The following is a 16,880-nucleotide window of genomic DNA, read 5'->3' as shown; positions in this document are numbered from 1 at the left end:
TTTCATGTAGTTATTGACCATTTGAATCTTTTTTGTGATAAGTATCTTCTTAAAACATTGCCTGTTATTTAAAAAATTGGATTGCATTTTTATAATTTTGAGTTCTTTGTATTTTTTGGTTACAAATCTTTGCCATATGTGTGGATATAATATGTGTGTGTGTGTATATATATAAGTACATGTGCATAAACACATGCAAAGTAATTTTCCCATTCTCTGGGTTTTATGTTCTTTTTCATAACCCTGTATTTTAATAAGGAGAATTAAAATGTTTTTCTGGAAAATCATTGTTTTAATTATTGTACTAGCATATAATACAAGCATATAATAGCATGTACAGGGGCATACATTGTGATATTTACATATATGCTTACAATATATTTTAGTTAGATTTACCCCCTCCATTGTTCTCCCTCTTTCCTCCCTCTCCCCACTTCTTAGAACAATTCCAGTAGGTTTTATTCTTCTCTTTTCATATATGGATACAAAATACATTCGCCATATTCACTCTCATCCTCCTCTTTCCTTATGCTCACCCCCTCTCACTGGTACCCATCCCCAGAAAAAACCTATTTTTCCCTCCTGCTGTTCGTTTTTTTAGAGTGTATATTGATAGTCCAAAAAAGATTCACTTTGATGTTTCAGGCCTGTATACATTGTGTTTTAATAAAATCAACCACCTCCACCCTGTTACTCATTCTCTATCACCAATTTTTGATCGTTTAGTTTTTTAGTTTTTCTTTTATCGTTATTGCTTTTTGCATCACATACAAGAATCCCGTAACTACACTAAAATTTTAAGTGTAGCCTGTTTTCTTCTGTATGTTTGATGCTTTTAACTTTTGATACATTTAGAATTATTTTTGCATGCAGTATGAGATAAGGTCCTGGTTTAATTTTTAAAATTTTATTGAGGCAAAATTCTCATAACACAAAATTATCCACTTAAAAGTAAACAATTCCATAGTGTTTAGTACATTTACCAAGTTGTGTGGCCACCAACTCTATCTAGTTCCAAACATTTTTGTTATTCAAAAATAAAACCTGTGGAAAATGATACCTGTTGAAATTATTCCAGGAATATGGGGAGGGGCAATAGAAAAGAATGGTGGATGGGGTGAGTTCAAATATGATTTATTTGATATATTGTAAGAACATCTGTAAATGCCACAATGTACCCCCACCCAGCACAATAGTAAAAAACATTAAATAAAAAAATTTAAAAAGAAGTGAAAAAGTAATTTACAAAAAATAAATAAATAAAACCTATATCCAGGAAGTAGTTTCTCTACATTTTTCTATTCCCTAGCCCTGGAAACCACTAATCTACATTCTCTTTCTTTGGATTTATCTAATCTGAATATTTCATGTAAGTGAAATCATACATTATGTGACTTACTGTGTCTGGCTTCTTTCACTTAGTGTAATATGCTCAGTGTTTGTGTTTGTTGTACCATGTGTCAGTACTTCATTTCTTTTTATGGCTAATATTGCATTATACAGATAATTTGCTTATTCATTCTTCCATTGATACACATTCGGGCAGTTTCTATCTTTTATCTATTGTGAATATTTCTTCTCTGAACATTTAGATACATATATTTGTTTGAATACTTGTTTTAAAAACTTCAGGTTATAAACTTAGCTAGGGTATTGTTGGATCGTATGGTAAGTCTATTCTTGAGTTTTTAAGGAACCACGAAGCTCTTTTCCATGGTGGCTAAACCATTTTATATTCCTACTACCAATGTGTGAGAATTCTAACTTCTCCACGTCTTCACCAACACTTGGGTTTAAAATCTTTATTTTGGCCATTGTAGTTTATTATGTAGTCGTTCTTCATTGTAGCTTTAGTTTGCATTTTCTTAATGACTCATGATATTATGCATTTTTTCATAACATCACTGGCCATTTGTATGTCTTCTTTGAAGATATGTCTATTCAAGGCCTTTGCCTATTTTCAAATTGGGCTGTTTCACATTTTGTTGTTAAGTTGTAAGACCTCTTTATGTATTCTGGATATTAGACAAATATATAGATTCTGTACATTTTCTTTCATTCTGTAGGTTGTCTTTTTCACTTTTGTGGTAATGTCCTTTTAATATATAAACATTTTAATTTTTTCATAATGCTCAATTTATTTTTTATTTTGTTGCTTATGCTTTCAGTGATAGATCTAAAAACCCATTACCTAAGCAATGACCATGATTTACCTCTATGTTTTCTTGTAAGAGTTTTATGGTTTTAGCTCTGAAATTCAGCTCATTGATCCATTTTGTAAGTGGTGTGTGTTACATGTTCAATTTTATTCCTTTGCATGTGGACATCTAGTTGTCCCAAAACTATTTGTTGAAGAAACTGTTATTTCCCTATCGAATGATGTAGGCACCCTTGTCAAAAATCAATTCTTCATAGATGTATGGCTTAATTTCTCGACTCTGAATATGCCACTTACATACTGGTTTCATTACTTTAGCTTTATAGTAAGTTTGGAAATCAGGAAGCATGGGTCCTATGACATTTTTTCTTTTTCTAGATTGTTTTGGCTGTTTGGGTCCTTTGCAGTTCCACCTGAATTTGAGGATAGACTTTTAACATTTCTGCACTAAAGCATGTTGGAATTTTAATAGGGATTTCATTGAATCTATAGATTGATTTGGGTATTGATGCCATTTTAGCAATATTAAATCTTCCAATCCAGGAGCACAGACTGTCTTTCCATGTATTTAGGTCTTTAAACTTTTTAAAATCAATCTTTTGTAGTTTTTGTGTACTTTCACCTCCTTGGTTAAATTTTATCCCAATATGCCTTATTTGCTTGGATTATATTATGAATGGAATGGTTTTCCTAATTTCCTTTCCAGGTTTTTGTGTTTTGATCTTGTGCCCTGAAGTTTGCCAGATTTGTTCATTGTTTATTTGTGGATTTTTAAAGACTTTCTATATATAATATTATGTCATTTGCAAAGACATATAGCTTGACTTTCGTCTTTCCAATGTGGATGCCTTTTGTATTTTTTCTTGCTTAAGTACTCTGGCTGAGTACTTACGGGTCTATGTTGAGCAGAATCAGCAGAAACAAGCAGCCTTGTCTTGTTTCTGATCTTATAGGAAAAGTGTTGAGTGTTTTATATTTGAGTATTGAGTTAGCTGTCAATCTTTTGTAAATATTTTTATAATGGTGAGAAAGATCATTTTTGTGCCTAGATTTGAGTGTGTTTATCACAATGGTGTATTGGATTTTGTTGAATGCTTTCTCCATATCATTTGAGATGATCACATTTTTCCCCCTTTGTTCTGTTAATGTGGTATAATACATTGATTTTCTTGTGTTGAACCACCCTTGTCTTCCTGGGGTAAATCTCTTTTGGTCATGGTATATAATTCTTTGAGCATGTTGTTGGATTTGGTTTGCTAGTATTTTATTTTATTTTTTGCATTTGTTTTCATAGGGGATGTTGGTCTACAAATTTCTTTTCTGTACTACCTTTTTCTGATTTTGCTGTCAGAATGGTAGTAGTTTCATACAATGAGTAGGCAGTATTTCCTTCTATTCTATTTTTGGAATAATATGAGAATAACTGTTGTTAAATCTTCTGCCGAATTTACCAGTGAAGCTGTCTAGATATGGACTTTCATTTGTTGTTATGCATTTTACTATTGATTCAATGTCTATATTTATTATAAATTGCTTCTAGATTTTCTGTTTCTTCTAGGAATTTGTCAATTTCATGTAGGTTGTCCTATTTGCTGGTATACAATTGTTGATAGTATTCTCTCTCTCTCTCTCTCTCTCTCTATTTGCACCTCCATACCCAGAATTCTCTTATAATCCTTTATGTTTCTGTAAAGTTGGTAGTTATGGCCTCATTTTATTTCATTTATTTTTACCTTTTCTACTTTTTCAGTCTAACTGAAGGTTTGTCAACTTCACTAATCAGTTCAAAGAACCATCTTTTTTATTTTATTGATTTTTCTTTATTTTTTTCTATTCTGTATATTATTTATCTCCACTCTTTGTAATTTCCTTCCGTTTGTTAACCCTGATTGTAATTTGCTCTTGTTTTCTGGTTCTTTAAGGTGTAAAGTTAGGTAGTTGATATGAGATCTTTCCCCTTTTTTAATGTAAGCCTAGATTGCTATAAATTTCTCTGTAACCACTACACCTACTATACCCCCAAGCCTTTGGTATGCTGTATTTTCATTTTCATTCTTCTCTATGTGATTTTTAATTTCACTTGTAATTTCTTTTTTGGTCTATTGATTATTTAAGAGTATGTTTAATTTGTGCATATTTGTTAATTTTCCAATTTTCCTCATTTTATTAATTTGTAGTCTCATCACACTGTTGTTGGATATGGTACTTTGTGTGACTTGAAGTTTTTAAATATTTATCGTCATTTTGTAACTTATATATTTTTTCTATGTACTTGAGAAGAATGTGTATTCTCCTAGTATATATAGTTTTCTATGTGTGTCTGTTAGGCCTTGGGTTTATCATATAGTTCAAGATTTATATTTTGTTACCAATCTTCTTCTAGACGTTGTGTCCGAGCTGTCTATTTTTTGTTTCAATTCTGTCAATATTTGCTTTATATATTTGGGGGTTAGGTCATTTCGTGTGTAGTAGTTGTTATATATTACTGATGAATTTATCTTTTTCAATATCGAATATCATTCTTTGTATACTATAGCAGGGATTGACTTAAAGTCTACTTTGACTAATATTATAATTAGCAACCCCAGCTCTGTTTTAGTTATTACTTTTAAGGAATGTTGTTTTTTCTTTGTTTAAATTTCAACCTATCTTTCTATCTTTGGGTCTAAAGTGAATCTCTTTATAGAAAGCATATCATGTTTTCTTATCCATTTTTCCAGTCTCTGCCTTTTCATTGGAGAATTTAGTTGATTAATATGTACAGAAATTGTTTATGAGGGAGTAACTTACTTTTGCTATTTGTTTTCTGTGTGCATTATGCCATTTTCCCCCTCATTCTCTCTATTAATCTCTTAGGTTTGAGTTTTGGTAGTATACCATTTTGAGTCTTTTCTCATTTTATTCTTGTGTATTTTTTCATATTTTCTTAGTGGTTACTATGGAAATTAAAGTTAATGTCTTAAGCTTATAGTAATCTATGTGAATGGATACCATATTAACGTAGCAATAGCATCCAAAAATTGTGTTGCAATCTATCTTTCTTCCCTTTATATTCTTGTCACAAGTTACATCTCACTATATATTGTCTGCTCACTAACATACATTTATGATTATTTTTATGCATTTGTCCTTTAAGTTATGTAGGAAATACAAAGAGAAGTTACAAGTCAAAAACACTGTATAGTGGCATATATCTATATCTAGATCTATCTACATATATATAGTGGTTCTGGTATCACTCAACACCTTTACCAGAGATCTTTCTTTTTATAGCTCTGAGTTCCTTTCTAGTGTCTCTCATTTCAGCCTTAAGAAATCCTTTTTGCATTTCTTACAGGGCAGGTTTCTCAGCATTTGTTTATCTGGGTAAGTCTTAATTCCTCCTTCATTTTTGAAGGATGACTTTTACAGTTGTACAATTTTTTTGACAGTACTGGGGTTTGAACTCAGGGCCTCACCCTTGCTGGGCAGGCACTCTTCCATTTGAGCCACTCCACTAGCCCCCCACCCCTTTTTAGTGTGTGTTAGGTATTTTTGAGATAGGGTCTTGCTTTTTGCCTTGGCTGGTCTCAAACCATGGTCCTCCTGATCTCTGCAAGGATTATAGTTGTGAGCTACCTGTGCCCAGCCAGATACAGAATTCTCGGTTGACAGATTTATTTTCTTTCAGCACTAAATAAGTCATTTCTTGCCTTCTGGCTGCCTTAGCTTCTGATGAGAGATTGGCTATTAATTTATTGAGTATCCCTTGATTGTTATGTGGTGCTTCTCTCTTATAGCTTTGGATATTCTTTGTCTTTGTACCTGTTAACAGTTCAATTATAATAGTTCTTGGTGTGGATCTCTTTGAGGTTATCCTATCTGGAGTTCATTGAGCTTCTTGAATGAGTAAAATTACATCTTTCACCATATTTAGACTTTCCTGGTGCTATTTCTTAAAATATTCTTCCTGAGACATCCTGTCTGTCCTTCTTTGAAGCCTCCCGTAATACATATGCATGTATTGTTCTGCTTGATGATGTCATGTAGGACCCTTAGGGTCTGCTTAGATTTCTTCATTTTGCTTTCTGTCTCTCAGAGGGAATAATTTAAGTTACCTAACTTCATGTTCACTGATTATTTTTTCTGCCAACTTAAATCTGTTGACACACTCTACTAAAGTTTTTTTTTCAAATACTGTGATTTTAGCTCTAAAATTTCCATTTGGTTTCTTATAATTTCTGTATTTTCATTTTGCACATATATTATTTTTCTGATTTCCTTTAACTTTTGTACTCCACACTTTTCTTTAGTTCTTAAAGTATGTTTAATACAGTTGCTTTAGAGTCTTTATCAAGTAAGGCCAATGTCTGGACTTCTTCAGGGAAGGAAATATTTTTTCTTTGAGTCATAATTTTCTGTTTCCTTTTATGCTTTGTAATTTTTATTAGCAACTGAGCATTTGAATATTTGAATGTGGTAACTGGAAATCAAATTCTTGCCCTGTGTCAGTGTTTGCTGTTATTGTTGAGAGCTGCAATTGTTCACTTATTTGAGGACTTTCCAACTGGTTTTTGCAAAGACCATATTCCTTGCTCTATGTTGTACTGTTGTTTGTGTTCATTTAGCTTGTGTTCAATTTTTTGTTGTTTTCTTCAATGCTAGAAATCAAACTCAGGGCCTCACACATTGTAGGCTAGTGCTCTAAATCTGAACTACATCCTCAGCCCCTACCTTGTGTTCAGACATTGTTCTGACAGAAATTTCATTGAATTCCAAGAACCAATAAAGGGAGACAGAAAAGAACGATGAAAGATGAAAAATCTCTTCTTCTTAGTACATTGGCTCTGCCTTTGGGGTACTTCTTAATCCCTTAATTAGGCAGTTTGTATACAGTCTGGTGATCAGTTAAAGGTGAAAGCTTTCTGGGGTCTTTCCTGAGTATAGTCCTTCCCTGAACATATGCCCAGCTTTTTTAATTCCTGATTATACATGATACTTTTTAGTTCCCTATTTTCTCAAAGAAACTCTCTTCCCATCGTTTCCTCCATGTTTTTTGGTGCTCTGTTATATGCCTCACCTGTAATCTTTTGCCCCAGGCAACTGTATATTTTTCTTTTACAATGTTTTCCAAGGATGCTTACTGCTCTTCTTTTCATGAGTCAAAACAACAATAATTGCTTTGCCTCAATCCTTTATGTAGCTCCCAGACAAGTTAGAACAGATAAACAATTATTTGAGAATAATGTCTTCTGTGTTCCCTATGGAACTAAGGACAAGAGACCCTCACTGTAAACACAGCTACCTTCTTTAAGACTGCTCTTGAGCTGGGGAGGCAGTTAAGTAAGGGCAAGCAGAAACACAACAGATGCTACTACAATTTTTAAGGTGTTTTTCTTGATTCAACATTTTCTTGGTTGTCGTAAATCTTGGTTTGTTTTCCAAACTTGTAAAACATTGGTTCTGACAGTTCATACTTGACTGTCCTATCTCTGTAGAGGATCAAGTGCCTAGAGTTGCCTACTCCATCATTTTCATTGATGCCCCCAAATTCTCTAGTATGATTTTTGAAATGATGGTCCTTTATATTTTCATCTTTATTGAAAACCAGTTGACCATATATGTGTGCATGTATTTCTGAAGCCTCCAAACTTATTGCTCTACATGTTTATCTTTATGCCAATTCCACACTGTCTTGATTACTGTAGCTTTATGGTAACCCTTGAAATAAGGCAATGCAAGCTTGTCTTGGCTATTAAAACTCGTGTTTCCAATGTGGTATTTATACATAATGGAATTTTATGCAGCCATGAAGAAGAACGAAATGTTATCATTCACAGATAAATGGATGGAATTGGAGAACATCATTCTGAGTGAGGTTAGCCTGGCCCAAAAGACCAAAAATTGTATGTTCTCCCTCATATGTGGACATTAGATCAAGGGCAAACACAACAAAGGGATTGGACTTTTTTGATCACATGATAAAGCGAGAGGTATGAGGATAGGTAAGACAGCCAAAAAACTAGATAGCATTTGTTGCTCTCAATGCAGAGAAACTAAAGCAGATATTTTAAAGCGACAGAGGCCCATAGGAGAAGGGTACCAGGAACTAGAGAAAAGGTTAGTTCAAGAAGAAATAACTTAGAAGGTAACACACATGCACAGGAAATCAATGCGAGTCAACTCCCTGTATGGCTATCCTTATCTCAACTAGCAAAAACCCTTGTTCCTTCCTATAATTGCTTATACTCTCTCTTCAACAAAATTAGAGATAAGGGCAGAATAGTTTCTGCTGGGTAGTGAGGGGTAAGGTGGGGTAAGGGAGGGAGCGGGGTGGGGGGTAAAGGAGAGGGCAGGGGGAAGGGGGGAGAAATGACCCAAACATTGTATGCACATATGAATAAAATAAAAATTTAAAAATAAATAAATAAACAAAAAAACCCCAAAAAAACTCGTGTTTCCATATAAATTTTAGGAAAAGTTTCCCAATTTCTGACCTATCTGCTGGGATTTTGATTGAGTTTGTATTTAGTCTTATAGATCAATTTGCATTAATAATGTTGAGCCTTCTTATATACATTTATGGTATTTTTGGTCTTTGTTTTCCTTAGCAATTTCTTGCACAGCAGTTTCATTATTTTCAGTAGTTGTAATAGTTTGTTATAAATTCTTCAGGATTTTCTGTATGAAAACTTATGCTGTTTTGTTTTTAAATGAAATGTTCCCTGAAGCTTCATATATTGAAGGCTTGGTTCTCAATGCAGCAGTATGCAGAGATTAGTCGCTGAGAAGTGATTGAATCATGACTGCTCTAAACTCATCAATGGATTAATGAGTTCATATCAGAATGAACTATTACCATGTGGATACTAGTTGTTGGAGGAAGTAGGTCACTGGGGGCATGCCGCTGAAGCCCCTGAAGAGCGTATCTTCTCTTCTCTCTCTCTCTCTCTCTTTTTCTCTCTACAATATGTGAGCAGCATCCTCTACTCCATGTTCCCACTGCAATGATAATCTGCCCTTCTTCAGGCCCAAAGCAATGAAGCCTACCAATCATGAGCTGAAATAAATCCCACCTTATATTATTGTTCTGACTGGGACTTCCAGAAACATATTCAATAGAACTGGAGAGAGCAAATACTGAGATCAGACATCCTTACTTGTTTCTGTTGTTAGTGGTAAACTGTTCAGTCTGTTACCATTGAATGTGGTGTTAGCTCAGTGGTTCTCAATGGGTGGGGAAACTGGACTTACCAGAGGACTGTTGGCAATATCTAGAGACATTCTTGGTTGTCACAAATGGAGGCTCCTCTTGGTGAGTAGAGGCTAGAGACTCTGCTAAACATCTTACAATGCACAGACTAGCCACTCACAGTGTCTATAAGAAATCATCCAGACCAAATTGTCAATACTACTGCTGTAAATAAACATTGTATTAACTGGGAATGTCTTTTATCAGGTTAAAAAAGCTACATTTTATTTCTAGTTTGTGAGAATTTTCATCAGAAATTCTATTGAATTTATGTCAAATATTTTCTCTGTCGCTGCAGACATTATATAGTTTTTCTTCTTTATTCTATTAATTTAGGAAATTATCTTGATGGGTTTTTAAATGTTAAGCGAATCTTGCATTCTAGTATAAACTTCATTTGGTGTGAAACATTATTTTTCATACAGATTCTTCAATTTTTTCATTATTTTGTGTGCATGCTTTTGAAACATTGGTTTGCAGCTTTCTCTCTCTCTCTCTCTCTCTCTCTCACTTCCTCTTTTGCACTTTTTCTTTTATGCTGTCTTCATCTCAGTTTTGTAATAGGGTTTTGTTTCCACTGTATGACTCTTGCATTCTCAGGTGATGCTCTACCTCACACTTGAAATTTAATTTTTATGAACATTTTGGAAATCAGAATTTATAAATATTTACATACTGTATTGCCTCACATTCTATAACTGAATGTATTAAGATTTGTGAAGTAAAAATTAGGAACAGTCACATGAAGGGTAAGTAGCCTTACATAATTCCCTGCTAGTTTGGACTGCCAATTGAGTTTTGGTGCCAGGCTTAGTAAAATATGAAGGGCCTGTGGATCTGAAAAACTTGTGGTTGGTTTAATATTTGAAACTTGATTAGAGTCTATACTATTTCCTATAGATGCTGTATACTTTAATTGCAAAAAACTAATTTCATAAGGCAGTTGTTTAGAATCAGTCTTTTGGTAAGTTTGGAAATGCATGTAGTGGTATTTCAACACTTTGTCCTGAAATATCTTGTCTTTGTGTGATCCATCACTACACAAAATAATAACTTACAATTCAATATTCTGGTGAATAGCAAACTCATATGACTAGCCAAGATTCACATATTCACTAAAGAACTATTAACCCACCTTACTCTGTTCAGATACCATTTCTAGCTCGGACTAGTTCCATGAATTTCAAGTCCCTCCCCTGCTCCCCAGTTACCAAATAACTTGAGATATTTGCTCACACTTTTGGGTAATTTTTACCAAGAATTAAAATGCTGAAATTTGTTTTCTAAAATTTCCATTTCTCTGGTTTGTCTATTTTCATTACTATACCAATGTTAAAAGTGAGACTGCTTACCTCAAGCTCTTCTATGCAAGGTAAAGTAGAAGATAGAGTACAGCATGAGTTTTTGAGTGCCATTCCTATTCCATACATTTATTTTCTTAGCTACAAGTACAAAAAAAATTCTTGACTGTATCTTAATGAAAATTGAATAATGACATATAAAAGCATGTCCATTTGTTTTGAGCTAAAATTGGAGAGATGTATTTTATTTATTTATTTTTAATTTTCTTTATATTTAAAAAGCATAAATTGGGAAGAAAAAGTAGTTTAAAACCACTTTAAGAATATGACAAAACATGGAAAACACATTAAATTCATTAATATCAGAGAAATGCATGTTAAAGTAGCATATCACTTTTCACCTATAATAATGGTAGAAATAAAATGTAATACACAGTCCAGGCAAGGGTGCTGCCACTTTCATATACTGCTTGAAAGAAGGAGCGAATTGGCAATATGAATCCATATTATCTATGTTACATCCTTTGTAATTTCACTGTCAAATTTCAGTCTCCTAAGGAAATAACCATGGATGTGACCAAAGATTGACAAGAATCTTCATCAATAGCATTTATAAGAAAAAATTTTAAATGACAATGTTCGGTCATAGTAGAGGAGTAAAATAAATTATGGCTATTTTTACAATGACATGTTATGGGTTCATTAAATGTTTTTAAGGCTATTTAATGATGATACTGTAATATTAAGTAAAACTTCATTGAATGCTTCTCCCAGTGACATTGTAATGTTCAGTTCAAGGATATAATTCAAATAATTTCCTCTCCTGCTCCCAGAATGTCCTTCTTTGCTCCAAGCCATCTTCTCATCCTACCCACTGAGGCACTTCTCACAAGCTCTGATCTACTCCCCACCATGCCCCTTTGTTGCTGGGCCTCCTCAGTGCAAACATTTCTCTGCTTATCAGACCGTGGGAGAGATAGAAGAAATTTTTATATTGTCATAATATTTTTAAAGGACAGCTTTTCCCCAATATCCATTATACCTCCCTTTGCTGCTCAAATCAGCTCTTAGGATATTCAGCTGTCTTTCCAACCCCTACCTTTATCTCCCCAAAGCCTCCTTTCTTTGCCCATCACAAAATGGGCACTCAAATATTTCTTGAGTGAAATATCTGAAAGTGTAAGTCCAATTCTGATAAATTACTGAGTTCAACTGCAACTGGAATACAGGAGGATTTCATTTTCTTCTTCAAATTATCCTATTTCCTCCATATTTCAAATGTATATCATGTTATTCTTTTATAATAAGGAGAAAACTGTACTGTCTCCTCCACTGTAACTGGTTCCTAGCTCTAAATTACACATATGCATGCTTGACCTGAGATAATAAAAGAAACTTCCTTGTATTATTTATATGTATTTTGAAAACAACTGGTCTCAACAAGTACCCTTTCAATAGTCAGTTCTCGTTTCTGGAACTAATGATTAACACAAAATTAAAGCATGCTCAAAACCCAATCATCTTCACTACCATCTCTTAACAATTCAGAATACAAATCTGTCCACAGTGCTTTAAATACAATTTCACAAAGTTCCTCATATTCTTCTCTTCATGAATGGCCAGCCTGGTGCATACATGTTTAGCTATAAACAGCTCTGCTGACTGTCCTTGCAGTTTTTTCATGGCTCATCAATGGATCTGCCCACAGTTCTCAGGTCTATCCAAGGGATGGTTCATTCTTTGATATAGTCGTGCAAAGATCATTGTTCTTCTGTGGATCAGCTCCAAAGGATTAGTTTCATATCTCCGGAAGGGGCCGACACACACCAGCTGCTCATCTTCTGGGCTCACAAAACACCTCCACCATGAGGTCAGAACTTTACCAGCAGCACCCCGCGCAGGAAACCCCCACCTTCAGACCCAGCCTTCACGCTCACTTGTACTGGAGAGATGTATTTTTAAAAAGTGTTTTTAAAGTAATTTCCTGAAAAATTATCTGTTACAATGGAGTGAAATCTGAGTTCTAAAAGCTCCACGTGGATACTTTTGGAAGATTTGACTAGTAATGAGAAAAGGATTTTTCATTTCCGAATAGAATTTTCAATACTAAGGCTGCAAAATCACCAGAATTCATTTTGCACACATATTGAATGAAATTTAATTTGGGGGGATATAACTTGTTCTTTTGAAAAGCATCATCATGACAACAAAATGAAGACACATTATCTTGGCACTAATGTGCTCTATTCATAGCTAAAGTTTGTATATAAAAACTGGAAATACAATCAGCGTGCTGCTGTTTGTCCCTTGCTGTATCAGGGTCATTCTATCAGATATTTAAATGTATTTGCCAATACATGCTCCAATAAGAGTCATCATTCTGAAAATCTAAACCTCTTATCTTCTCCCTGATGTTTCCAAACACAGAGACAATCTTCAAATCATAAACAATTGCCCATCCTTGAAAAGCAAAAGAACTTTGTGGTTATTAAATCTTCTCAAAACATGGAAATATGCTACTAAAGAACTTTTCTTGCATTTTTGACTAATTTAGCAATGTTAAAATAGTGTAAATTAGTATACTAATTAAGGAAATGCCAGATTTTTTTTGTAAGACGCCCGGTCCCTGTGTTTTTGGAGCTTATAGGTTAAAGGAGAGAGACATAAAGAAGTAGTGTTTAAGCTGAAATTTGATTTATTTGTTTATTTGAAATCACTAGTATTGTGCTTGCCATTGGGGATATAGTGGTGAATAGGACAGGTAAGATCCCTATTTTCATAAAACTTTCCATTTAGCAACAAAACAAACAACATTTTAAGCCATGTATGAAGCAAAATTCTAAGCTAAAGGCAAGTTAACACACCCTCAGCTTATCAGTGGTATTTTCTCATTTGGAAATGAAGGAAAATATGGATCCTACAAATACCTACGTTTTTTCTTTTTGGATTTACATTAAAATTTCAGATTGAAATCCCAATTAAAGTCATTTGATAGAGTTTCAAAGATACTATCTGTATAGTTACTTTTCTCATTGCTGTGACAAAATACTTGACAGAACAACCTAAAAGGAGGAAATATTTATTTTTGGCTCATGGATTCAGTCCATTATGGCAGGAAGGGCATAGTGTCCAGGAAGCAGAGAGAATGCCTGTCCTCATTGGCTTTCTCCATCCCCCTCTTTTATTCCATCTGATCCCCCAATCTGCTGGATAGTGGTGTGCACATTTAGGGTGAGTCTTCCCCTCTTAGTAAATACTCTCTGGAAACACCCTTAGAGATATACTTTGAAGTATGTTTTACTAGTCTCCTAGGTGCTTCCCAATCCAATCAAGTTTACAGTCCAGATTAACCATCACAATATTCCAATTTTTTCAATTCTCTGTGATTTAAATGAGAAGGCAACATTATTATTTCATTGTATCTTTTCAAAATTATTTTCTTAATTATGGCAAAAATGAAATTTATCTTAATCATTTTTAAGTGTACAGTTCAGTACTTAAGTAACTTACATTGTTGTACAAGATACATCTTTAGCTTGAAATTGCATATAGTCAAATAGGCCAGCAAAATATTAATAGAGTTGTTGTACCTTGGTTTTAAAAGAGTATGCTATGGTGTTTTATAAAATGAATATTTATGCTTCTGTGAATGCTATTGATTTGGGGGTTGACTTTAGAATTGGACAAAAATACATCTGAGAATTTCTTGTCAAGGAATTCTTCATATATTCACTGAAGGGAGAAATTACCGTGACCTCTGTTTGTTAAAGAAGGCTTCTATGCATTAGGTAAAATCAGAGCTCATCCTTGCGAGATGGCCGGGTCATAGAATGGTCAAGGGAAAGAGTGTAGTTTTGGGGGAAATTTGTGAGAGAACTCAAATTGCTGAAACAAAATCTAGATCCAGAAATGTACTTCATTTACTTGGGTTTTGTGAAACTAAACTGGCTAACAGAGCTTCATGTTCGAAAATGTGGAAAAAAAATTTTTACCCTTCCGTTCACTAACTTATTACAATTGGACTGGAAGCTATTAAGATGTTTTTAAAAGTAAGTATTAACAGTAGTTTACTATTTTATTTTACTTGCAAAGTTTCTTAAGGCTACCCTAACAATCTTCCACAAATTCTAAGTGGTGGTTAGAAGTCTGAAATCAAGGTGTTGGCTCCTCTTCTTAACTTCTGATAGTTTTAAGCAATCCTTGAATCCCTTGGTTTATAGATTCCAATTTTTGCCTCTGTCATTACATGGTGTTGTTCCTCTTTGTATATCTCTGTGACCAAATTTCCCTCTTCTTGTAAGGATATCTGTCATTGGGTTAGGGCCCACCCAAATCCATTCTGATCTCATCTTAATTTGATTACACCTACAAAGACCCTCTTCCATTTAAGATTATATTCTGAGACATATCTGATTTAAGATTATATTCTGAGATTATATTCTGATATTCTGTTCTAGGAGGGGATCAGTATTCAACCCAAAATACCAAGCATAATAAAATTTCTTAATTGTACTTTCAAAAAACACTTTGAAAAATATTTTTGTTTTAATATATTTGATCTATATGCTAATTAAAAACAGTATTATGTGCAAATGTTGAGGTAGGCTGTCTAGCTGTCTAAGATTCAAGTAGAATTTTGTGAATCTTTTAAAACAAAGAGAAAGCTGTGATGCCAGTATTAATTTTGTGGTTTAAATTTATCAGAATAAAGCAAATGATGATTAAATTTGAAAGTATTTGAGGCAGGAAATCTATGAGATATCTTTCATACTTTTGCATTGCAATGTATATACTAGGCAAAGTAGTGATAGTATCCTCACCCTCATAGAGCTCTATTAAGAGAGAAATTATAGCATGCTATGATGAGTATAATAGTAGAACTGTGCATAAAGCATAAGAAGAAATAATTTTCCAAATTAAATTTTAAAGGGTTTACCAGGGAAATAAACTGTGTGTGTGTGTGTGTGAGAGAGAGAGAGAGAGAGAGAGAGAGAGAGAGAGAGAGAGAGAAAGAGAGAAATAACTAATTTGAAAGGAAAAATAAACATAAATGTAATGACCCTATGACCCTCATGATGTAGTAATACAGTTTCATCACCTATATGTTAAAAATGTTGATTTATTTATTCCAGAAGGTTGTTTCTCTGACCAAATAGTGTTTGGAATTGGAAGATCTGCTAAAGGTAAAGCTGTCTTAACATCTAATCAGGAAATTTCAGTAGGGAAAACTTATCATAATACCATGAAGGAAACATCAGTCTGATTGCTTATTTTGTGACTGAAATAAATGGTACCTTTGGTTCTTACCCTGCCTCAAGATGTTTTTTAGACAAGGGAAATTAGCTGTAATAATTTCCTCTGAAAGATGAGCTGTGCAACTTTGGATTGCTTTTCTTTTTTCTTTTTCCACCTTACATTCATTTTTGATTAGGTAATACATTCATGTGGTACAAAATTTGAAAGCTATAAAAGAGTATCAAATTAAAAATCTCCTATCCTTTATACTCAGCCACACAGTTACCCTTCCCATAGGCAACCAGTGTTAACATTTCTTGTTTTTACATCTGAGAAATTTCATGCATGCACAAGCATGGCACTGGCAAACTTGTCCACACATTGTTTTTGCCGTTGTTTTTACACATATTTCTCTACTTTGTTTTAGAGCATTTCATATTAGTATGTAAAGAGCTATTGTGGCTCTTTGATTATATAGACATGCCATCATTTATTTAGTTTGTCCCTTATTGATGGATATTTACCTTGTTTTGTGTCTTTTGCTACTGCGTTTATGCAATGAATAATCTTGTAATAGGTCATTTCAGATATGTGTTATCTGTAGGGTGAATGTCTAGAAATGGGACTCTTGGTTTGTATGGCGTGTGTCTTTGTCATTTTGAAGGTTGTTGCCAGAATGTACTCTATAACGAGGTCGTGCCAATTTATACCTATACCAACAATGTTTATATATGCCCTCACCAACACACTGTGGTATCAAGCATCATATCTTCGCTAATATGATAGATGAAAATGAGGGGACTATCTCACTGTGGGTTTAATTTCTGTTTCTGTTCTGAGTAAGATTGAGCATCTTTTCATATATTTAAAACCCTATAATATTTATTTTAAAATTTTCCTTTTTATGATGTCTGGGATGCTTTTGGATTGATGGGCATAATGTCCTCAACTTACA

The 16,880-nt window shown here is 33.8% G+C and overlaps 1 protein-coding gene across 2 annotated transcripts in view; it reads left to right on the top strand.

The window, feature by feature from the left end:
• The window catches only part of Col4a5 (collagen type IV alpha 5 chain), a 224,786-nt gene that overhangs the window by 22,419 nt on the left and 185,487 nt on the right, over positions 1-16,880 (top strand). The gene's annotated exons all lie outside the window — the stretch shown is intronic.

The sequence above is a fragment of the Castor canadensis genome, chromosome X (genome assembly GCF_047511655.1).
Source record: "Castor canadensis chromosome X, mCasCan1.hap1v2, whole genome shotgun sequence".
NCBI lineage: Eukaryota > Metazoa > Chordata > Mammalia > Rodentia > Castoridae > Castor > Castor canadensis.
The sequence above is the reverse complement of the archived record's forward strand: the minus strand, read 5'-3'. Positions and strand labels throughout refer to the sequence as shown.